Below are 24553 nucleotides of genomic sequence, written 5' to 3'. Positions count from 1 at the left end.
TGTTTCAATAAGCACTTTATCCAGTCTGTTTTAAACATGCAGCATATTTTGAAATGTAATAACATTCCCAGAGCAGCAGCTTTTATTCTTAGGCTGCCCTAAATTACCATGCAAATTTACCTGCTTTAAAAGGCACTGCTGGTAGTGGAGTGATGTGGATGGTGGCAGGTCTTGAGAATCTTGCACGGTTAAAGTGAACACACAATTTTTTTTAATTGATGAGAGATGTCGAAAGCAACACTCTTAACTGTGTAGAGGATACAGGGCTGTGTGAGCCTGGGTGGGAGCTGGAATCCCCACACAGGAAAACAGTGCAAAATCAGCATATTTGCAAGCATGTGTATTTTTACAGCATAGCCAGAGAGTTGGTGGTTCAGGGGATGGACTTCTCCTTAACCTTAGGTATGGAAGTGAAAATAGAGATTCACATGCTTCCCTTGCTTTTCAGAGAATATTCCAGTAATTCCACCTTTCTTTATGACATTGATTCAAGGAATGTTGTACCTGCTCTCTGGCTTCATTTTGTGGTGTTGTGCCTTGTTTGACGGCTGGTGTGGGATAAATCTGGGAGCAGCACTGCGAGTGGAGGGGGAATTCTTGAAGGAATGGCTGGGGGGTGATTTGATTTAGGTTGCTGTGGTCTTACCCCTTGAGTTGCCATTTTCATGGCAAGTGTTTGCCCTTTGTTTTTTTGGGCTTTGCTTAGGGCATGTCCATAAGATGGATGGGAGAGTTCCTTTAAAAGGCCACCTGTGTGCAGTAGTTATAATACAGATAAAATGTTTGTACAGGTGAGGTAAATACAAGAGTCTAAAATTGTCAGTGTCCTCCTAAAATTAGGAACTAGTAAATGAGATTATGGCAGTGAGTATTATTCTTTGTTAAAAGGCCTTTTGAAGTAGGTGGGGTTTGAAAATTAACTGCAGCATGTGGCACTCATAATTGTAGTGCAGTGGAACAGGTACCTCTGGTAGGATGAATTATTTAAAGAAAAGGTTCAATCTTCTTTGGTTTGTGAGTTCTCAGGTGCTTTCTTTAAAAAATACCTGGAATCATTCAGGTGGATTGTGAACTTGTTAGATGGAGTTCTACCTAAGCCTTTAGTGTCTTTATGCTGCAACTGGTATATCAGCTTTCCCTTAAGTACTTTGTATGGGATGGTGATCACTGGCTGTCATACTCTAAGATGCTGGAAAGTTAAGAAATTTGGGGTTTAAAATGAAATTGCATCCCCAAGGAAGGCTGTGCAAAAGCTTTTCTTTCATTGCAGTCCATGAACTTTTTCGTGGAAGTTCTAATTTTGAAAGCTCCTGAAAACAAAGCTTTAAAATATTTTAAGTAAATCACTTTGTGACTGTAAAGTTTTTCTTCCCTCTTCAGAGTGTCTGGTGTTTTGTATGAGATGATGTTCCACATCTAGATGTTGATGTTTTATTATTATTATTACTTTTGTGATATTCAAACCATTGAGTTTCACAGAAATAGGCTGACCCTGCTGGCAGAACTAATCCAGCCTCCTGCTGCAAGAAGTGCTTTGCTGAATCCTTCTGAGCATCCTTTTCTGAGATCTACAATTTAACTCCAAGTACTTGGAACCTTTTGGGACTCCAACTTGTCCTGTTTTAATCTCGTAGGCTAAAATAATCTACAAGCATTGGAGTATTTAGTGTATTTTGAGTCTTGTAGACCATAATAGGGATACCAAGTGGGTATCCCTATTGTAAAGGAATCCTAATTTAGTGATGTCACAGACAGTATTTACAGGATCTTACCTGAATTTTAGTCTTGCAGACTAAAAATACATCTTTTAGAAAAAGAATGCTGTTTGCAGTAAATCATGTTCTATTTGTTTCAAGAGTGCTAACACAAACTGAGTGATCTTTAAGAACTTTCTCACCTAGAGCTCGATGAAAACTAAGCTTTTGTCCAGATAAAAGGCTCGGCATAGTGTGCTGCTGGTGATGGATCCCTCGGGAGGCTGCCCACAGCTCGAGTTCTTTGCACTGCAGCAGAGAAATGCCACAGATTAGTTCTATAATCAGGTTAATTGAAAGAGCAGAAAGGGGTAAGGAGAAATTTGCTGCATTTATAGTTGAGGGGAAGAGTGTGAAGGGCCGATGTGGCCCGTGCTGTGTCTCAGTGAGCAGCAGCTGGGGGTGCAGTGCTGGGAGCCAGTGCCTGGAATCTCCTTTAATAATATAGTTTTTACATGTATATTATTACAGTGAGAATTAATGTGGCGGTTTTTTCCCATGGAAATGTCTTGGGAGAGAGGACTGTGATAAGAAAAATCTCTTTAGCCAGCCTTGTCTCAGTTTTATGGGAGAAAACTCTCACACTTGAATTTCTTCTGCTCTAGGGAAGGTGATGGGAATTTAACACAAAAAAGAAACTACCCTAGGGTTGTATTTTTTTTTTCTTTTAAATTTCAGTAGGTAAGGGCATTCCCACCCTGTATTTCCTGATTCCTTTTAGAAGCTGCAGATCAGGACTGGTCTTTTCCCTTGGTCACCTCCTTAGTTGAAAGTTGGAAATACTGAATCATATTCCAGAGCCCATGAGGTTTTGAGAAAAAATTGGTTGTGTGTATTCATTAAGTTGCAGAATCTTATTTTCATGTGAAATGTCTTAATATTGTGGTGCGTGGACTTGGTGTTTGGTTCTTTTAGGGCTCCAGATCTGTCACAGCAGGACTGAGGACTCCCCTTGGTTGTCCATAGGGTTCACATCTGGGAGATTTGTCAACTGAATTTGTAGCCCAAACCTCTGCTGACATATTTGTTTTCTATCCTATTTTTTTTTTCTCTTACATTTGAAACCATTTTTATTCAGGGTAATGTTCGGAAGGACCTAATGTAGTTAATAGGCTTTTTAAAAAAAAAAGAAAACCCAACTAAAACGCCCCACTGGGAATGAAAGGTCATCACAGAGCTTTTAATCTGACGTCCAACCAAGCAGCCGTGGTATTTAATCCATCCTTCCCTGGAACAGCAGCCAGCATTAAAAGCCACAATAAGAAAATTATTAGTTACATCCTCTTTTCAGTCCAACAGAACGTCCTCTAAACTAACCCAGGTGGGCCTGTGGTGGCTTCCTTTCAATGTGGTTTGGTTTTTTCTCTAAGTTTCTAGTAAATAATGAGAGGCTGCCTTGGCTTACCATGATAACTCACTGGCTTCATCTGTTTCTTTCCAGATAGTTGTACTTACAATGGGTGTCCCCACTGAAAGGGATTTCCATTACTAATGCCACAGAAAATGTTTATTTATTCTGGAAAGACCTATTCCTATAATTTCTTCCAAGTTCTATTTCAAGCTAGTTAAGCTCTGCTGAGTTGTCTCAAAAGATGTTTTTTTGTTCTGGATTTAAGTGCACACCTATTTTTTAAAGAGCTCATGTATATTATCTCCATCTGTTTTGCATATTTTTTTAGGTTGAAGCATTCCTGAATTTCTTTCTCCGAGCCTGCAAATTTAATTGGGTGAGGAAATCTTTTCCTCGCTTTGCATAATACTTTAAACAAACTATTGTGTCTCAAATCAAACTGTTATTATAAAGAATGCAAGGTGCATCATAAGGCTTGGCTGTGCTATATAATACTCTGTAGTTAATGAAAAGTCTTCTGTATGAAGTTAAAGATATGAAAAAGGCTCTGGGTAGCCCTGTGGGCACTGCTCTCCTTCGCTGTTCAGGCAAATAGAACTGCAGAAACATTAAGGTTGGAAAAGATCTTTAAGGTCATCACGTCCAACCATCAACCCAGCACTCACACCGTGTTCACCACTAAACCATGTCCTCAAGTGCCACATCCACGTGTTTTTTGAACAGTTCCAGGGGTGGTGACTCCAGCACTGCCCTGGGCAGCCTGTGCCAGGGCTGAACAATACTTCCCGTGAAGTTCCTCTTGTCCTGTCTCACTTGTTGCTTGGTTTGTTACCTGAATAACCTGTTACTGGAGTAACTCGGGCTGTTTGGAAGCAGGGGATCGTAACAGAGCCTCTGTGAAAGCACAGCTGCAGGTCAGGCTGCCACTGGGGCCTTTCCATGCCCTGCACGGGTTGTTCCTGCAGAGGCTGTTCCTCGGTCCCTGTGCTATTGAGGCGAGAGGATGATTCACAGGACAGAGTTCCTAATGTTCCTTCCTCTCCAAACTGACGTGAATGTACTTGGGGAAATGCGGTTAAAGCTGATCTTGGAGAGCTCTCTCTACACACAGAGGCACAGTTACATAACCTGGGCATGAAGGACAACAAGTGCTGTTGTCTGCAGTGAATTGTAGGACAGCAAAGCTGAGTGGTTGGGAACAGCCAGCTCGGCATTCCACACCAACACACAGACAGAAGGGAATGGGATTATCCCATTCCTTTGTTTGTTTGATCCCCAAATGTTTGCATAATATTCAATACTCTTTGGGCACAGCAGAGGGAAAATGCAGTTCAGGAAGGAGTTAATCAAGGTGTTCAGATGAGGCACACCAGGGCTTTCTGCCCTGGTTGGCCCATGGGCGGGTTATCCTGAGAGCACTGCAGCAGCCTGGAGCCTGACACACACCCAGCTGGTGTCAGGTTGAATTTGGCCACTGCTGCAAATCACCTTTCAATGATCAGCTGTTTGGTTTGATGTTTTTTTTCGTTTTGTTTTGGGTTTTTGTTTGTTTTGGTTTTCATTTGTTTATGTGGGTTTTTTCTGTCAGCAGAAAATTTAGATGGCACTCCAAATGTTTTCCCTGGGAAGATAAAGTGTATGAATGGATGCTCTCAAGAAGAGTGACTTGGGGCCTCAGGAGGCCATGGAGGGAGGAGAGGAAGGAGGGGTTGGGATGTGTCAGGGTGGATGGTTGTGGAGAGGGACAAGCCTACAGGTCAGGAGCTTTGAGCAACATGCAGTCAGGGCAGGGACGCTGTTCTGTCCCCTCCTGGGATGTCTTGAGTCCTGTCCTGGCTCCTTCACCTAAGCTGGAGCTGGCCTGAGTCTTCTGTGTGAGATGTGACTTGGAGGATTTCTTCCCTCTGGGTAGGATTTTGCCAGAATTACTCTCTCTCCTTTTGTGTTATGTTGGCAGTGAATCCTGGAGAAGATCTGAGCCCTTTCTCTGCCTTTTGTGTGGGATGCAGGATCGGTTCTACCCTTCAGCTGCTGCTCTGGGCAGCACCTTTTGTGTCTGCCTGGCCACCTGCCTGGCTGTGGTGGGCAGGGTCAGCAGGCAGCACATGCACAGAGCAGTGGGACTGGGAGGGAAATGCACGGGGTACGTTGGGAGAGGAGGATGCACAACCTCCTCTGAGGAGTTGCTTTGGAAGGGGTGTATCTAATTGGGATGTATGAGCCTCTTCAGTCCTTTCTGAGAAGCTGTTTCTGTTGAAAGATTAATATCCCAAATGCTGCAGTGCCTGTAGCCTTTCCTGGATTTTCCTTCTAATTGGGGTGCCTTGTCCTGTGGTTCTAAGGCAAAGCAAGTGTACCAAGAGAACTGGGAGTTTTTCCAGAAAGTGGATTAGAGCAGTATTGTGTTCCAGGTCCCACAGGTAAACTAAACCTTCAGCTCAAAGTTTGAACAGCCACGTTAAGTTCAGCTGGTGGTGAGCATTGCAATGCTTTTCAGATTAACTTAAAATAAGAACCTGTGGAACATCTGCTGAGTCTCTGCTCTTCCCAAAAGTGGGTATATGTGTCAGTCAGGAATTGTGAACCATGAGCCCTGCTCTCAACTGATGTTCCTGAACCTTAATGTTGGGCCTACAAAATGTTGGGCAATTCCCTTGGATCACTGACCACATGTTATCTGGTGCAAACCACTGCAGGCACCTCACTTCAAGGAAGATGTGAGAAGGACTAGTCCTTCAGATTCCAGCATCTAGTTACAACAGCATGCAGAGATCTCAATAATATCTGAAAAAAACCCTAAACACTTAAAGGAGGAGCTGAATAAATGGTTCTTCATGGCCACCATGTACAGGCAAATAATTAATGGGCTCAAAATGAAACTAGAGGCATGCAGTTCAGAGAACAGGGAGACCTGTCCAGCTAAGAGCAGTTAGGCATTGACAAATATTCCTTGGGCAGGCTCGCTGGAGCTGTGTGCAGGTCTTTCAGGAATAATGTAGAAATCACTGCTCCTATCTTGGAGCAAAGGCACAGACTGGTGATATTTCCTGGTGACTTGCAGACCCACTTGCTGCAATCCTCTCACTCTGTGCCATGGCATTGGCCACATACTCAGCGTCACAAGGTTTGCATTGACATTGATATGGCCAGTCCTGCGAGCACTGTTATTTCAACATGGTTTATATAAGTTTGGTTTAGTTTGGTAAGGAGCCAACCTAAACTGGATAGTCATCCCATCTTTAAATTGAGCTGTTGGAAAATTCTGTTTGCCTTTATTTCATTAACAGTGTGTTGAACTGGTTTCAGATCATGCAAGTTCAAATAACAGCCCAGCCAACAAAAATCATCCCCGTTCTCCTACAGAGGAATCAAGCACCTGAGAGCAGCAGGGACTTGTCTGGGTGCAAGGACTGCTCTGGCAGTTGTCTTCAAGAAGGAAGAACATGTCATGAGGGGCCACCAGAATGAGTAAGGGAATGGAGAACCAGCAAGGCTGGACCTCAGCTCGGTTAGCCCAGCAAGCCAAGAGGGATGTAATAACTGTAGAAAGGCAAAGGGAGGGGAAAGTCACTCTAAGGAGGAGAGCTGTGAAGGCTAGAGGATGAAGTTGGCTCATGAAGGAATGTATCTCAACTGGCTTTGAGCAAACTAAACAAGGAGGAGGAATAAAGGTTTAGCACAGCTTTGCTTTAGGAGTTACGTGGCAACAATTCTAATTGTTTTAAGAAGAAGGTTGCTCAGTTTATGAACAAGATTGATTATCTGGCATGTCCTGCACTTGACCTTGGATGTTCTCACGTAGGAGGCTTTCACAAGAAGAACTCTTCTTGCTTGTCTCTTTTCTCAAAAGTCAGGAGTATATTGTCAAAATTTTCAGGTTTTATCCAACACCTTCAAGGTGGAAACTTCAGAGAGAGAAACATTAAAAAACGACCACTTTAATTTGTAGATCTTATTTTTTTTTAATTGCTCATATTGCTTCTGAATTGCAAGTTTTTGGCCTTTTTTTTTTTTTTTTTTTAAGATATGTAGTATCCTGAAGTTGGGTCAGGTTTGCAACTGCATGAATCCTTGAGTGCTGCACATACCTGTAAAAATAAAGATTTGTGTTTTCCAGATAGTGCTTCCTATTTAAAAAAAAAACAGGATGAAAGGCTCTTATTCTGCTCATGAGCCTTGGTGCCTCTCAGGTTGTGCATTTACCCTTTTTTTTATAGGTTTGATTTTTGTTGTAGTTATTGGCTGGAGGCTCAGAGTCAGAAAACTCACCTGGGTGTCTGATGCCAGGGGAACCTTGACCTTGAGAGCAGAGATAAACTGATGTGACCCGATGGTGGTTTATCCAGCACTGAATGTCTGAACTGTTTTTAGGCAGAATGTTGTTCTGTGCAGGTAAAGTGTCTGCCTTGCTCAGCAGGCAGAGATGATCACGGTGCTTTGGCAGCCTCAGAGCGTGGAGCCAGCACGGGGAGAGGGGCAGCACCAGGGCATGGTCTTGCTGTTCCCCTGGGGTTCACCTTCCAGCCCAAACTGATGAGGTCATGCAGGAACTGATTTTGTCATCCTTGCTTTGTCAAGCTTCATCATTATGGCTGTGGAGGTGATTGTAGAGTGTTCCCTGTAGATGTTGATGTTTCCTGCTGTCTTTCTGATCTTGTTCTAAATAGCTTACTTTGTGGTTTTTTCCTTTTTTTTTTTTTTTCATAACAGAGTTGGAACAACGTTTTCAGTCAGTGTTTCTGTGACTTTAATTTGCAAGAGTAACTGCACATCATGCAGAATCCTGCAGAATGAAGGAGCCTTTTCTTGATACTTTCTAGAAATGCCGTGTCTGGGAGCATTTGCCAAGGTCACTGTTTTTAAGGACACCATCTTCCCGAGGATGGTGTATCGAGTGTCTTTGCTCCTTCTGCTCAGCGTGATCTGAAAATGTAGAGCTGAGTCTGACACTGTCAGAACATCCTTGGTGGGTTTTGGTTGTAGGAGATTTAAAATGTGATTCTTAAATCTCCAAAGCAATGAAGCGTTAATGTGTTGTTTTTCTGCAAAACCTCATCTCTGGAGACTGGGTCTGTTCCTGCCTCGGCGCGTATTTAGCGAAGCAACCGAGTAAATAGACTAGAAGAAATCGTTGGTTATTAACTTAAGGCTGGTAAAGAGAGACAGTGGTAATAATGGAGAAGCTAATCTGATTTGTTGTAGTGGTAAATCAGCTCTAAGTCGGTTACCTTAGTATCCTTATGCTGAACGGGGTTTTTTTGGTGAAATAATAACCAAATAATCTTCATTGGAAAGATTATTAGATTATTACTGTTTTTACTAGGCATTATTTTAACACACAGTATGGTTTCTATAAGGACACAGAATGAGTGTGAGTTTGCCCTTCTCCCTTTCTGTCTTTCTGTCACGGTGATATGTTTGCTTTTCTTTCTTCTAAAGCCTTCATAGAGCCCAAAATGAAATGGAAATGGTATTCCTGTTGTGGCCAAGGTTTACAGTTGTGAGCCATCTCATCAATCACACCTGCTTTCCTTCCAAATGTTTCCTTTGGCAAGAACATCTGTTGAGGAGAATACCACCGATCCCTAGGGCATCATTTTCCATATGCTCCCATTTCAGGATAAAATTAAACCAGTGGACCTTGACTGGTTTTCTTAACCAAAAATGGGTCCTTGTGCTTCTGCTAGCAGAACATGAAGAGTATTATTTAATAAGGGCATGAATCACTTCCACTGGTGCTCTTCTGGAGAGAAGTGCTGCCTCAATGTGACTGGAATCGTTCTTTGGCACACGAAGGCAGATGGTGTTAAACGAGTCAGAGAAGCGTTGTATGTCCAATCTGGTGCTGCCTGGCTTACTAACAGGGTGATGATTTGTAGGATGGAGAGCTTGGAGGTATGGTTGCCTCCAGGAGGAAGAAAACAGGGCTCCTGTCCGTTTCCTGCCAAGCGAGTAGAGCTGTCGAGTGCCCTGATTTCCGTGGGCATCTCCCCTTGATGCGTCTGTACGGTTTTGCTTAGGGAATTGAGGGCTCCCTGCATGATGGGCAGGGATCTGAGGTGAGTGGGCAGGCTGTGCTCAGACCAGCTCTCAGGTGTGGGTGTGTCAATTCACTGTACATGCACAGAACAACATGTTCTGGGAGACATCCCTGCCTGTGTGGGGATAGTCCTGTAGGGAAACCGTGGAAGGGACAGCCCAGAGGAGTTCAGGCTGATGGTCATTTCTCTCTGCATCTGTCTCCTCCTGCAAAATTGTGACCTGGCAAAATTAGCATCCGTAAAACCCTTTGTGGTCCTGGTGTGGCTGAGAAGTGAATACTAAGATGGTGCATGGTATGTATAATAAAGCTTTTGTATGAAGGCCCAGAAGTCCCTGGCAGCTTTCATGAAGTAAAGCCCATTGATAGAATGTGTGCACAAGAGGATAAACAACTGCCAAGTTGCACAGTGATTATTTTTTTTGAATGTGTTTTCTGAAATTTTCAGTACCTCCCTGCCAGCTACACATCAGTGTGAGTGGAAAAGAAAAGCCCAGACTGCTGTTCCTGGCTTCAGTTGGACTTTCAGGTGGACTGAAACTGAGGTGTATGCTTTGCACTGGGGTACAGTCCATGACAAGTGAGCGTGTGGCCTTGGGTTTTCATGTGCTGATGAGTTTTAAAGGCATCCCTGCCCTCTTATGTAAGCTTTTAAGGCATTTTCATGCCTTATTTTTGCTATTTATCATGGTGTCTTACCTACATTTCCTCTGCAATTACACGAAAAGAATATGTTGTGAGAGTTTGGATGGCATTGGGCAAGTTATTGGGGAAGAATTGATGACAAGACACTTCTGATCTCTCTACTGATGAGTTGAATTAGACTCAAAGACTTAAATTAATTCATTCTCCTTGTCTGCTGTACCTTGCATTAATCCAGGTCTTGCTGAAATCTCCATAGAAAATGTGTAAAGAAATAAACTACAAAAAATTAATTCAAAGACCAGGTAGTATTTTTAATACATCATTTAAAGGCCTGAAAATATTAAAAATGAGAGCCAAAAATGCTTATGCAGAGATGCTGAAATCTCTTCATAGTGCTGGTTCACAGGGGACAGACAGTGTCCCTTGAGAAATTCTGAACAAAAGAATTTTATGCAAAACACACACCTCAGCACCTTCTCTGATTTCCCCAGGAAGCTTTTGCAATTATTCCTGGTGACCGTTTCCCATCACAGAATCACAAAATATTCTGAGTTGGAACAGACCCCTCAGGAGCATCAAAATCCAGCTTTTGGCCTGTCACAGCACAGCCCCAACAATCCCACCCTGTCCTTGAGAGCGTTGTCCAAACCCTCCTGGAGCTCTGGCAGCCTTGGGGCTGTGCCCACTGCCCTGGGGAGCCTGGGCAGTGCCCAACCAGCCTCTGGGGGAAGAACCTTTTGCTGAGATCCAACCTGAGCCTGCCCTGGCACAGCTCCAGCCATTCCCTGGCTGCTGTCCCTGGTCCCCCCAGAGCAGAGCTCAGTCCCTGCCCCTCCTCTGCCCCTGCCCAGGCAGCTGGAACTGCACTGAGGTCTCCCCTCAGTCTCCTCTGCTCCAACTGAACACACCAAGTGCCCTCAGTGTCCTCCCATGGCTTCAAATCAAGGCCCTTCCCCATCTCCGTTGCCTCCTTTGGACACTCTCTGATGGCTCAATCCCTTCCTTCCATTGTGTCCCCCCAAACTGCCCCAATGTTGAGGTGAGGCCGCCCCAGGGCAGAGCAGAGCGGGACAATCCCCTCCCTGATGCCCCAGGACAGGGTTGGCCCTCCTGGCTGCCAGGGCACTGCTGACTCAGGGACAACTCGCACCACCAGGACCCCCAGGGCCCTTTCCCAGCACTGCTTTCCAGCCTCTCATTCCCAGTCTGTCCGTCCATCCGGCATTGCCCCATCCCAGGGGCAGAATCCGGCACTTTCCCTTGTTCAACTTCCTTCCCATGGTTGGTGATTCCCAGCCCTCTGATCTGTGAGGTCTCTCTGCAGGGCCTCCCTGCCTTCCAGGCACTCAACAGCTCCTCCCAGTTCTGTGTCATCTGCAGACTTGCTCAGTGTCCCTTCCAGTGCTGCATCCAGGTCATGGATGAAGATGTTGAAGAGCACAGGGCCCAAGATGGAACCGCCCTAGTAACAGCTCCCCAGTCTACTGTCACCCCAGTCACTGTCACCCTCTGTGTTTGCCCCCTGAGCCAGTTGCTTACCCACCCCATGATGTGTTTATCCAGCTGTGGGCTGGACAGTTTGCCCAGAAGGATCCTGGGAGAGACAGTATCGAAAGCTTACTGAAATCCAAAAAGGTCACATCAGCTGGCTTTCCCTGATCATTTAGGCGAGTCACCTTGTCATAGAAGGAAATCAGGTCTGACAATCCTCAGACCACACCTCATGATATTGTGTCTGTGGCCGGTGAGGACCTGCCCTTCCACCCGAGCGCGGACGCCCCAGGGTGGAGGTGCCGGGATGTGAGGCTGTGGTCATGGAGGGGGGGCTGAGGCTTCGTGGTGGGGAAGGGCAAAGCTGAATCAGGGCTAGAGAGGTGCTGTACAGAAGCAATGGTTTTATTGAGAACCGAGTCAATGGGATCATTTGAGGGTATCTGTTTTGCTCTTAATTTCAGTAATGGTCTTTAACATCTTCTGGCAAGGGTCTATCCTACAACATTTCTTTTTCTTGGGGTAGGGCAGCTACTAGTGATGCCCTGTGGTTAATGCACTGCGTTCTTTTTTTTCAGTCCACTCTGCAGACAGCTGTGCTTTCGTTTTTCTGTACGAGTCCCGTTTTCCCCACGACTGCACAATAGTTTGTTGACTGATGAAGCCCTTCTGTGTACTCACCTGTCACTTATCCTGGGCACTGTGGGAAACACACTCCCAGGATTTGCATTCCATTCAGTGAGTGGCCATTACTGCTGGTGATTAAAAAAGTCTTACTCGAATTGCTGGTTCTCTTTCACTAGTAATTAAGCTGTTGTTTCCTAGTAGGAAAAAGCTTTCATGCTGTGCAGTCATGGGGACCTCAGAGAGACCAGCCTTTGCTTTCTTAAGTGGGCGTATTGATTGGTCTTTATTAATAGAAAAACCTCTAAGGAGAGATGAAATACCTGAGTTTTGGAAAGTTAAAAAAATAATTACAAAGCCTTTTAAAGTCATATGAAAACTAGGCATCATTCCCAGGTCTTTTTTCCTAACTTCTAGTCACGTTTTTCACGATGCTGTATTTTGTGTTTTAAAAGTTTAACTGAGCTAAGAGATCCGTTGTCAGAGAGAAAATACTCATTTTTTTAAAACTGCTTAATGAAAATGTTTAGTAGTAATGTTATTTATCAATTGAATATGGAACTGTGCAATGAACTGAGTGGTTCTTCAATCCTACATTTTGGAGGCAGTGCGATTTGTCTTTAAAAAACAAACAAACCTGAGCAGTCAAACGAAGTACTGTCACACCAATTAATATGATATGTGCATGCACTACTGGGGTTTTTTTCCTTTAGATGTTTAATTTGAAGATATTTTAGTCTTTTTTATTTACTGAAATTGAGAGAAGGGCAAGCTGTTCTGTTGGGTTGCTTCTCTGCGAGCGGGTCCTTCAGTTCCATAGTAACTTGTTAGTGTGCCTGAAGTCAAATTGAAAGGAGTTTTTGTTTGCTTTCATAGGTACACATCAAGGTAGCCAAGAGCAGCGTCATGCTTATGTCTTTATACATCCTCCTCCTTTAGGGACTTTGTCAAGTAAAGTTGACTTTTGCTTTTTTTTCCTCTCAGCTGAGTGTTTTGTGGGAGGGAGAGGGAACAGGGAGAGCAAGGTTGCTGTATGTTTTTTGAACTAGTATTGGGCTTTACGAATGTAGGAAATAATATGTGATTAAAAATACAACAAGCCTTTTTTGGCAAGTAATCTCTGCGAACACTGTCTTCTTGCACTACTCCGTGAAATCTGAGTACGAAGCTCAAACTACCAGGCCACTCTTTCCAAAACATAGTTTTCCCGTTTTAAAGTCTTCTAAGTGTTCTTAAACCATCTGGATCCTGGGCTACATCAGCAGCAGGTTGATCATCACCTTCCTCTGTTCTGCTCTGGTGAGACCACATCTGGAGCACTGCACCCACCTCTGGGGCCCCCAACTTCAGAAGGATGTGGAGCTGTTGGAGTGAGTCCAGAGGAGGACACGAAGATGCTCCCAGGGCTGGAGCCCCTCTGCTCTGGAGCCAGGCTGGGAGAGCTGGGGGGGTTCCCTTGGAGAAGAGAAGGCTCCAGGGAGACCTGAGAGCCCCTTCCAGGGCCTAAAGGGGCTCCAAGAGAGCTGGAGAGGGACTGGGGACAGGAGATGGAGGGAGAGAACAAGGAGGAATGACTTCCCAGTGCCAGAGAGCAGGGTTAGATGGATATTGGGAAGAAATTCTCTGTGAGGGTGGTGAGGCCCTGGCACAGGTTTTCCAGAGAAGCTGTGGCTGCCCTATCCCTGGAAATGTCCAAGGCCAAGTTGGACAGGGCTTGGAGCAACCTGGGCTGGTGGAAGGTGTCCCTGCCCATGGCAGAGGTTGGAACTTGATGAGCTTTAAAGGTTCCTTCCAACCCAAACAATTCTGTGATTCTGTTCTTGAAATCTTTCAAAATTGTATATAGTGTTTAACATATATATATGTAGTGTTTTCTGATTAATGTAGAGTCTGTCCAATGTTGTTTGTTAAATATAGTCTATGCTTCTTACACCACATTATAAAATCCATGCTGCTGTAGGCCACACATTTTAACTTATTAAACAGCTGTGATCAAGGGGTCTGAATATACTGACTCATAAGGAATGTGTCTGTGCCCACCAGCTGGGAATGTGCCAGTGCAAGACAGGGGGGTTGTTTAGGTTGGGGTTTTTTTGCTTATCCAGTTTTCAGACCCTTGTCCTGATGGGCTGCAGGGACTCCTGTCTCTGAGCATTACTCACATTTGTTTAGATTTGGGGGTGCTGACTTCATGTTTTCTTAGGTCCTGTCTAGCCAGTATTTGAACTATCTTGTTTGCATTTGATAATGGCCATATGAATCAATATTTTGGGACTATAGCCAAGGCCATGTGTCTTATAACTGTGGCCATAACAGAATGGTGGAAGAGACTTCAAGTCACAAAGTACCACCGTGGTTGTCTAACTGAGCATCCTCTGTGTGCCTTGGTTTCTTTGATGAATCTGATAACCTGACACTCTTTTGGGTAAACTGTGCAGCTGAACTCCTCAGGCATGGCCAGTATTGCCCAATTCTTCACTGGTTCTCACAGCCCTGAAAGCTGGGGCATGGTACTCTCTGCACTGGGACATGCTCTTCTCAGCAGGAGGGTACAGCATTGTTGGGCTGCTCACACCCAGCTTACACAACCAGCTCAGTCTCTGTGACCTGTCACCTTCTTGCTGGAACACTCTCCTAATCCTTTCCAAAATAGCATTTGTTAGTAACGATGAGCTTTTTTTCCCAGTTCTTTGTAAAAAATGTAAATCACTTCGATAGAACAAAACCTGAGCCCTGCAAAACCTCATGAAAATCCTCAGGGACATGTATTTTTATAGGTGTAACTTACATGTTGTGACTGATTGCTTACCCAATTTTTAATCAATTTACATTATGTTTAAGGATATTTTGTGTTTCATTATAATTCTTAATGTGAAGCAAGTTCATTGCAGCAGTCTGAGTTTACTATGTCAATGCTATTATCTTTATCAACCCAAACATATAATCTCCTTGGAAAGTGGCCAAGATCTGTTTCTCACACACCCATGCTGATGTTACCCTTTCATGCCTTGCTGTTCAAGGGATGGAGAGTTCAATTTTTAACCATTAGTATGTTTTAGCTGACAAGCTCCTGTTATTCTTTTGGTCAGGGCTATAGAATGTCAAGCTTTGCAGGAGGGAAAAGAAAGAAAAAGGAACTATTTTGTTACAAATGGGATGCTTTCAGCATAATTCCTAACCATTATGGGAGACTTTGATGAATGTATCCTGTCCGGGAATGCAGCTTTGCCTTGGAGTGTTTTCTAACACGTTGTCAAGTGGTGTTAGGAATGCATGAGAAGTGACAGCTTCTTTCAGCACTTAAAAAGGTTCCCAAGGAAGACATTTCCAAACTCCAGATGAATGACTCTGTTAAACATTCGGGAGCTGGGATACCCCAATCTACAGACTGTTTTTGTGGTGGTGAAAGGTCCCTGTCCCCACTTTCTCAGAGCTTTGGGAGCATTGCTACAGGGAATGCTTGTCCAGTCTCTTGGGTTGTTGCAGCAGAAAGAATAGGCTACTGGCTTTTTCCTTTGTCTCCACACTGTATTCTTTTCACACAGTTTTTCTTTTGAATTTTACTTCCAGCAGCAGCGAGCAGTTGGTGCTTTCTTGGGTGCTGCATGCCATGGAGCAGGGCTGGAATGGGAGCAGAGCATTCCTGGAGCAGCTCCAGGACCTCTGAGGCTCATGATTTTCCAGGTGCAGGAGTTCATAGAATCACAGAATGGTTTGGGTTGGAAGGCACCTTAAAGATCATTTCGTTCCACCTCCTGCCATGGGCAGGGACACCTTCCACTAGACCAGGTTGCTCCAAGCCCAGTCCAACCTGCCAGAGCTCCAGGAGGGTTTGGACAATGCTCTCAAGGACGGGGAGGGATTGTGCAGGGGCAGGAGTTGGACTCAATGATCCTTGTGAGTCCCTTCCAACTTGGGAGATTCTGTGGGTCTATGAGGGGACCTCCTGATCTCAGTGCTCTCCTGGGCTCACCCTGCTTTGCTGGTGTGTTTTAAGGTCTTCCAGTACTATGATGCATTGGATGGACAGAAGCAAGTGTGAAATGGCTTTTTAGCTCTGCTTTTACATGACATGAGGTGATTTTGTGAGAAGAGTGATCACATTAAAGGTGTATTCACTGCTTTGTAGGAACAATGATTTGAAGAACTCTGAAAATCTCTCCTACAGTTTACTCTGGCTGTCTGGTTTTGTTGGGGAATCTTGAGGTGTTTTGTGGGTTTGTGGAGATTTTTTACTAATTTGAAATTTTTTGAGGTAGTTTCCTAAAGTAAATGTAACTTAGTCTGTAATTGGAGACTGTGATGACCCACCCTTAAGAGGAGTTGTCACAGAGACAAAGTCTGAAGGGCTACTCAGTGGGTATCTTCTAGGATTGTTAGGGCTGCCTAACCTGGAATTAAATGGGTGTGGTACCTGACCCTGTAGGTATTCCTGTAGGTGCTCCTCGTGATGCTCTTTCTCAGAGCAGGGAGAGGGATCAGGATTGCTTTGCTGCTGTACTGTGGGATGTCAGTTTATGACATGATGACATCAGGGGCAATTGAGGGTCATTTGGGATGTGTGGTCAGTGCTCCTCTCCTGCCCTTGCCTTGGGAGCTACCTTTGGGAGTCCATTTATAATCATACCCAGCCTGTGGGGGAAATGGGGAGGGAGATTTTTCCCTGCTTTTTACCCCCTTTTCCTCCTTCAGGCCTGTTACTACAGCTTTTGAGAATTTTGAATTCCCTTTGGATGTAAAGGAAAGCATGTTCTTGTTGCTAGGCCTGCCAAGTCTCCTCAGTGTGTGGTCCACACCATGGTGAGTTACAAAAGAGATTTTTAGGGAGTTTATTCAGAGATCTGCCCCGAAGGTGCATTATCATGAGTGGCATGGAGTGTAGGAAAAAATGGGCCAGCTTTTGGAGGAATTCTCTGCTCCAGCGGTTTGGAAGTTCACCCCTGAACAACTACAGGATGCTGATAAAATGACAGAATAATTGCAAGGAGAATGCTGTGGCAACTCCAGAGAGGAGCAACTTCCTGCAGTGTGCTGGGCCCTGGGTACTGTTTATCAGACACTGCTCATCACTAGACAGCACCCTTGGGGGAGGAGGAGGAAAGCAGAGCAACAGGCACTGTGGCCACTCAAACTGCAACTGTACCAGAGGAACAACCTGTGCCAGGAGCAGTCACCCCTATACAGAAGAAGTCCAAGACCAAATCAGTTCTCCCAGTGAGGGATGAAGGGGAAGCAGGGCCCTCACAATGGGAGGAAGAGGCAGAGCCAGAGATAATCACCCCATCCCCATCCCTGGGTGAGCTGCTTTCTGTTCCTGGTGGATTATAATTAATTCACTGGTGAGAATATTTCACTTTAAGAGCGTTTTACAGACAGAGAGTATGCAATTGCTAGGTTATAACAGGATGGGAAACGAAAATGCTGTTCGCCTGTTTGAAAGGCAGGATTGAATTCTGCCCTCAGATTAAATTTGCCAGAGCAAAGCTAACTAAAGTTTGCTTGTTCTGGTAATTCTTCGTGCTGGGTTGATTTTGGCTGGAGAAGCTCATTGGCCAAGTGAGCATTAACACTTGGACACTGAATTGTAGCATGGGGTAAATAGCAATGGTTTTGGTACATCTTGGCAGGGTGCAGAGGGTGGTAGGGCTTCTCTGGCAGGTTCTCCAGCAGCCAAGGGGTGGCATCCCTCTTCTTAAGGAAAAATACCATGTCTACGTAGCAAAGAGAATCAGAATCCTAGAATGGTTTGGGTTGGAAGGGACCTTAGAAGTCATCTTGTTCCAACTCCCATGACCTTCCACTGGACCAAAAAATGGAAGGGGATTTCATACCTATAAAACAAGTTAATTTTAATACTATCCTAGAGTAAGGAGATAAGCTGGAAGAAGGAAAACCAGGATGGCTTCTCTCAGCATGCTGAGTGTCCTGCCTCTGGGCTGGTGCCGGGGCAGTGGCATCTCTCTGCTCCCCACCCCCACGCCACCCATTCCACGTCTCCGAAGGTGATTTTTTAGGCAGCAGCACTGAAATCTCTCTCTCCACCCCTACTGAGGGCCAGCCGACGGCTGGAGCATCCCTGCTCCACTGGCTCGCGGTGCTGACAAATCCAGCACTAAAACGAGGATAATTTACATACCAAAACACGGTGTTTACGGGTGACAGGAAGTAGGTGAAGCAAAATGGTTTTTAAAAACACTACCAGTTGTTGCATAAACTGTGATGAATGCTGGGCTCAGGAGGGATTCCAGAAAATACTGAAATACCAGCTTCTCATGGCATGTCTAAAGTGGTTTTGTGGTGGTTTGGGTTTTTTCCTTTCAGAGGGGATCTGGTGTAGTGGGATTTATCCAGTTTTTTTCACACATTGATCTCAGAGTTTCCTTTGAAAAAGGCGTTTAGCGAGGGGAACTGTTTTGGTATTTCATCAGCAGTCACAAGCTTATGTGGAGCCTGTCAAGCACTGGTAATTAAGGAAGTTAATGAGGTGCTACCTGCAATTAATTCAATTGCTTATGACAAGAACTTTTTTCTTTTTTTAAGCATTGGTTGTCATGGTGCAGTTGTGTTGGGAGGTTTTCACCTGGAAAACACAGGCTCTGCCCGCGGTGTTGGGTTTCTTGGGTGTTTTTGTGGCTCTTGAGTTGAGACTGGTGATTTGAGGTGACTCTCCTTCCTCCTGCCCTTGCAGGACGAGCCTCTGAAGCTCTGAGGTTCAGTAAAATATGTGAATCCCATCATTCCTCTGCCATTAGACTTTGACACGTGCCTTAATCAATTTAAAAAGCAGCAAGCTATGATTGCATCCAGCAAAAAAAGCACGCTCAGCCTTTTCTGCCGTGCCAAATTTAGCCGTAAATTCAACTCCTAATTTTCTATAGATTTCTAGCAATGACTCAGGCAAATAAGTCCCTCATCCTGTTCCATAGCTCCTGTTCACTGAATTGTGAGTATCCATGGGGACAAGGACTGCTTTTTATGCCTTTGGAAAACGAGCTCCCCCTGGGAAACCTCCCTGCGCTTCACTAACGCTGCTGACAAATCGCAGGCTGTAGCTTCACCGAGGGTGACTTAGTGAAGAAGAATGTTGGCTGGATGCTGATAGGGAATGAAGCTGTAAAATTTTTTTTCCTGATTTGCAAGTTGTCTGATGGCATGTGCTGTTTGTTCACAGCGAGGGGGTTTTATCCTTGAGGTTTGCTTTAAGGGACACGTGCTTATAACTGAGTGCACAGGGCGTGGGAATGAAAGGTCATGGATGCTTTTAAAAATTTATAGCATAGGCAGGATAATACTAAAGACAGAGCTGGTACATGAGAGCAGCCACTTCAGTGATACCTTGAGTCCTTCACAGTTGCTGCCTGTCTGAGCCTGCTTTGGCTCCCAGTTATGTCTCTGGGAGAAATCCTTGATTCCTCTGAGTGGATTAGACAAGTCTTAATGTGAAATGCAAAAGGTGATTGCACTAAATAAATAAAGTTTTCATTTTAAAGACAAAAATAGTTTGGGTTTTTTTTTCTTCTAAAATGTGTTACCATTCATCTTTATTTCTAAAGGCCTTTGAATATTTAAAATTTGGAAACTTTTGTAATGTGGTGCCATTTCCCTACGGAGGCAATGCTGACAGTACAGAATTTACTGAGCACGCTGAGAGAGCTGGGCTGGTCAGCCTGAAGAAGAGAAGGCTCTGGGGACACCTCAGGGCCCCTTCCAGTGCCTAAAGGAGCTCCAAGAGAGCTGGAGAGGGACTTGGGACAAGGGATGGAGGGACAGGACAAAGGGGAATGGCTTTAAGCTGAACGAGGGTAGATTTAGCTAGAAAGAAATTCTTCTCTGTGAGGGTGGGGAGGCCCTGGCACAGGTTTCCCAGAGAAGCTGTGGCTGCCCCATCCCTGGAAGTGTCCAAGGCCAAGTTGGACAGGGCTTGGAGCAACCTGGGCTGGTGGAAGGTGTCCCTGCCCATGGCAGGAGGTGGAACAAGATGGTCCCTCCCAGCCCAAACCCTTCTGTGATTCTATGAAACAAGAATCAGGTGCAGGTCCCAGCTGCCATGTCTGAAGTTCACTGTTGAGCAGAGCAAGTCCCTGACTTCCCCTGTCTGGGTACGTGCACTGTCTGGGGTCTGCTGGCTGTTCCCCCAGAGCAGTGCCTGTCACTACCAAACTCCTGACTGTAGGGCAGACCAGAACCTGCTCATAAATCCACAGGAGACCAACAGGCAGCTCCAGAGGAGACAACTGGCAGTGGGTCCATGGCTGATTCATGTCTCGAGGCCATCTCTGATTAGAAGAGTAGCTGTGGTACATGAGCAAAAGGACATATTTGGCACACAGATGTGAAAATTTAATGATCTGAGCAGATGTTCATTCTGCTGATGTAGGTATTTGATTTCTGTTCCTGGGTCAGAAGCACCTCTTTGGTTTTCCTTTCTTCATCACTAATATGGGTCAGGGATGTTACAGCTTCTGCGTGACAGAGCTGAGCCCTGCCCTCGTTTGCTGACCTACTGCTCCTACTTGTCTCACCAGACAGATCTTGATCTGTCCAAAATGAGGCAAAATTAAGTAGCCATCAGTAAATGCAGCTATGTCAATTTAAGCATTAAGGGAAAAAAACCCAACAAACACAACTCCTCCGAAGAAAACAGTATTTATAGGCTAGCTGGGCACTAGTCCTTAGGTCAAGAAGTATAGGTAAGATATCCAAGTGTTTAAAATTGCTTTTTTTTTTTTTATTGCTAGTGAAAATTCAAGACTTAAAAAGGAGGAAATTAAAGAAACAACTGTGAAACTGCAAAGCAGCACAACTTTCTGGTTGTGCTGGCAATGGCTGTGCTCCAGACCCTGCTCCTGCATAGTCCTAGGCACTGAATGTGAAAAATTTGTGTGGTCTTATTTGTAAGAACCCCTTTCTTCGTGATGGGAGGATGGAGTTGATTCCCAAGTCTGTTTGCCCCTCACAAAGAATTAGGGAAGAAACTTGACCTCATTTTTTAATCTTGGAAATCTTCTGAAGGCTCAGGTGAAAGCCAGTCTCCTGCTTGTATAACTTTCAGAGCCTTAGTCAGAACCCATATGTTACAACCTGGAGGAAATGATGCTTGGGGATGACTAACAGAACATGCTCCTGCTGTTAATTTGGGTGCCATTCCAGAAATTTAATTCGTAGCTTTCCCTTTTCCTTTTGTTAACACATTTACTTACTAATTCCCTTTTCTGCTGTTGTTCCCTACTAAGGAACTGAACGAAGGGATAAATTTTATATGAACAGAGAGAGGCATTTTTTCACTCTGTCCGTGATGAGCAGGAAGAAGCAGAGAGCAAACATGTGTTGGATTAGCAGAAATTTGGTTATGGATTCACTTTATTGTAGCTTTCTGCTGCAAACATCATGCTACTCCAGTTTGAATGGGTGTGGGATTTACCAAGACTGAGGCTGTAAAGTGCTGACTGGGAATTCACGAAATCCCAGAATGGTTTGGATTGGAAGGGACCTTAAAGCTCATCTCATCCAACCCCCTGCCATGGGCAGGGACACCTTCCACCAGCCCAGGTTGCTCCAAACCCCGTCCAACCTGGCCTTGGACACTTCCAGGGATGGGGCAGCCACAGCTTCTCTGGGCAACCTGTGCCAGGGCCTCCCCACCCTCACAGGGAAGAATCTCTTCCTCATATCCAATCTAAATCTACCCTCCTTCAGCTCCTTCAGAATTGTTTATTCTTTGAAAAAAACAAATGCATAGCTTTGAGTGGTTTGATGCTTAAGACTGAGCGGGCATTTATAATCTGATTTGAAACAGGAAAACCAGGAGAAGGAATGAAGAAAAGGCAGCTCGCAGTGTAGAACCACTTCTCACCACTGGTTTAACACCTGCCTGCCAGATTGCATGTCATGATGCAGCATCCATCGTATAACCCCAGCCCTATTAATGGTATTTACCTGTAGGAAAGGTGAAATGAGGGAACCCAAGCCCTCTGGACTGTCTGTGTGACAGGACAGTGTCTGTGACAGGGGTGCTGTGCCCAAGGTGCACTGTGAGCAGCAGCTCATGTGGGCTGTGCCCCCAGGAGAGCTCTGTAAGCAGAGAGGCACAGGAGCCCAGGAGCTGTGATCAGAAAATGTCAAAGTCTCAGCAGAAGGGCAAGAGTATTCCTCACAGTTTATTAAGACAGGGAAACCAGTTAAATGTACAGGTTCTCTCCTAGCAGTAACTCAAAATGAGCCACTGTCTTGCATCTTGCTTGGTTCTGTTTATCTCCAGTTTGCCTGGCAAAGCTAAGCCAGCTCAGTGTGATTGCTGTGGGCTTTGGAGGGTTGGATTTTATTTTACCTTGGTGCTGAGTAGTGGACTTGGGCAGCTTCCAGTTCTTTGAAATGGAATTACAGTGTTGCCTCCTGAGCCTGGACTTTGTGTCCCAGCAAGGAGGGAAAGAGCCAAGGGGTGTGATTGCCTTAAAATGCGGGGAGATGTGTCAATACCTGCAAACTGATACTGATATCACCTGGGTCACATTGAGAAGAATGCATTCTGAGTCTCGAGGCTCATGCCTTGAGGAAGCCCAGGGTAGCAGCAGTGCCATGACTGCAGTGGAGCTGGTTTGTCACTCAGTGGGATGCTGCTGTTGCACTTGGGAAGCCATGGAGGACCAGGGCTGTCGTGTGTATCTCAGCATCCCTGAGTTTCCTGTCCAGAGGTTGGACACATCTGCTGCTGCACAGAGGTTTTGACTCCTTGGGTGAATCTGGAAACACGCTTTATTCGCTTTATTCGCCCAAATTTTGATAAATCTGAGTTATGCAAAAGATGCCTTGAGTCTTGTTGAGTGGATTTAAGCCGGGTTGGATGAGACTTGGAGCAACCTGGTGGTGTCCCTGCCCATGGCAGGGGGATTGGAACCAGATGATCTTCCAACCCAAACCATTCCATGAGTCTGTGATTACCTTTCCTTGGCATGACCTTTCCAAAGAATCCTGTTCTCCAGCTTAAATGTGTAATGCCCAAAGGTTGTTTCAGGCTTAAACCTTTAGCTTTGGGATGAGGACATTTCACCTTGTGTGGATTGTATGGTGGGGAACAAGTGTCTGTGACCTCAGTAAAGGTTTCTTGGGTTTGGATTAAACCCTGAGTCACGCAGTTAAACAGGTGGTTTTGCTTCTTCAGAGTAGAAAACACTTCAACTGTTAAGCCCTGTCAGTCAGCTTATGCTTTCACCAGTGACTCATGTGTCAGGTTCAGCCTGGAGGGATTTAGAGGAGGGTGGTTGAGCCCTTATGGCAGCAGGGACTCCTCCCGTGGTGGAGGCTGCAGCCAGCAGGAGTGGCTGCTCTGCCCTGGCCCTCACCTTGCCTCTCCAGCTAGAGGATGATGCTTAGCTGTCATTCTGATGCAAAAAATCCAGATTCTTTCTATTGTAGTTAACAGATAAAGCACACATTTATCTTCCACAATCACTTTGTTGCAGTTGCCCAAATGATGTGTGCTCATAATATGTAGAATATACAGAATATGATTGTCTACTGAAGGATATTTTTAAAAGTTACAATTCAAGTAGTGGCGGAAAAGTTCTCACAGTTCTGGAAATAAGAGTAAAAGACTATGGTATTACTTTTTTTATTTTTTTTAAATTGAAAAGTTTTTGCAAATCTGCTGGATCTGTGTGACTGCCTGTCCCTTTCTCTGCTAGCTCCCACTCTGCTCTTCTTGCCTTCACAGGGACTTGCTCCTTCTCCTCCCTAATAGCAGTGTGTGATTTATTCTACATGGTTTAAATTAGGAGGAAACTCAGCAGCAGGGAAGAAGTGATGGATTTGAGAGCAATTCCGGGTCTCTTCTGGCCTGGCTCATTTAGACAGCCTGCCTTTTTTTCCCCCTCCCTTTTCTTTTTTTGTACCTTATAAAAAAAGTCAGCTGATCCAGAGCAGCAGAGCTGCTGCCTGGCTCTCAGCTGTGGGCTCTCTGTCTGCTGCTGTCCCCGTGGAGGGCAGGGGGTGCTCCTGGCTGCTCTGGGGGACCCAGGCATTGGAACCCACAGGCACCCTGCCCTGCCCACCCCGAGGGCTGCTGCTGCTTCGGGACAGTGTCAGCTCTCATGCTGCTCCCTGAATCGCAGAGAGAACTGAGAACCCCCTCAGCAGCCCTGGTGTAAATGGAAACGCTCCCCCCATGCACACACAGCACTGGGGGCAGGGTTTCTGTCATCCAGGAAGAGCCAAATCGTGGTTCCAGCCCTGGGTTTCCTCTTGGGAAGTCTCTACGTGAAGCTGACTTGTTTGTAGCCGTGGGAATTCTTGTTCCCATCTTGCATTGTTTGGGATTGTGGGTGAGGGCAGGCTGTGGAGATGGACAGGAACTGATCCCTCTGCAGCTTGGCTACAGATCAGCTGGGTTCCCATTAAATTCAGTCCGTGTATATAAGAGCACAGCTCACGTAGACATGCCTGAATGACCCAAGAAAGGAAAGATGTCTGAGGTTAAGACATGAACTCATTAATCTTGGTGATTGGTGAGCCTTTGGCTCTTTGAGTAAGAGCAGTTACACGACTGGGCTTTCTTAAGACCCCAAAATCTCCATTTCTTGGGCAGGGGAGAGCAGTTCTTTGGCCAGGGGGCAAACCAGGCAGGCGTGGTGGTGGGGTCTGGGGTGGATCTCC

The 24553-nt window shown here is 45.3% G+C and overlaps 1 protein-coding gene across 11 annotated transcripts in view; it reads left to right on the top strand.

Annotated features, from left to right (window-relative positions):
• Positions 1 to 24553, top strand: part of WNK2 (WNK lysine deficient protein kinase 2) — a 115340-nt gene that overhangs the window by 14241 nt on the left and 76546 nt on the right. The gene's annotated exons all lie outside the window — the stretch shown is intronic.

This window comes from Pseudopipra pipra, chromosome 11 (genome assembly GCF_036250125.1).
Source record: "Pseudopipra pipra isolate bDixPip1 chromosome 11, bDixPip1.hap1, whole genome shotgun sequence".
In the NCBI taxonomy this organism is placed as follows: Eukaryota; Metazoa; Chordata; class Aves; order Passeriformes; family Pipridae; genus Pseudopipra; species Pseudopipra pipra.
The sequence above is the reverse complement of the archived record's forward strand: the minus strand, read 5'-3'. Positions and strand labels throughout refer to the sequence as shown.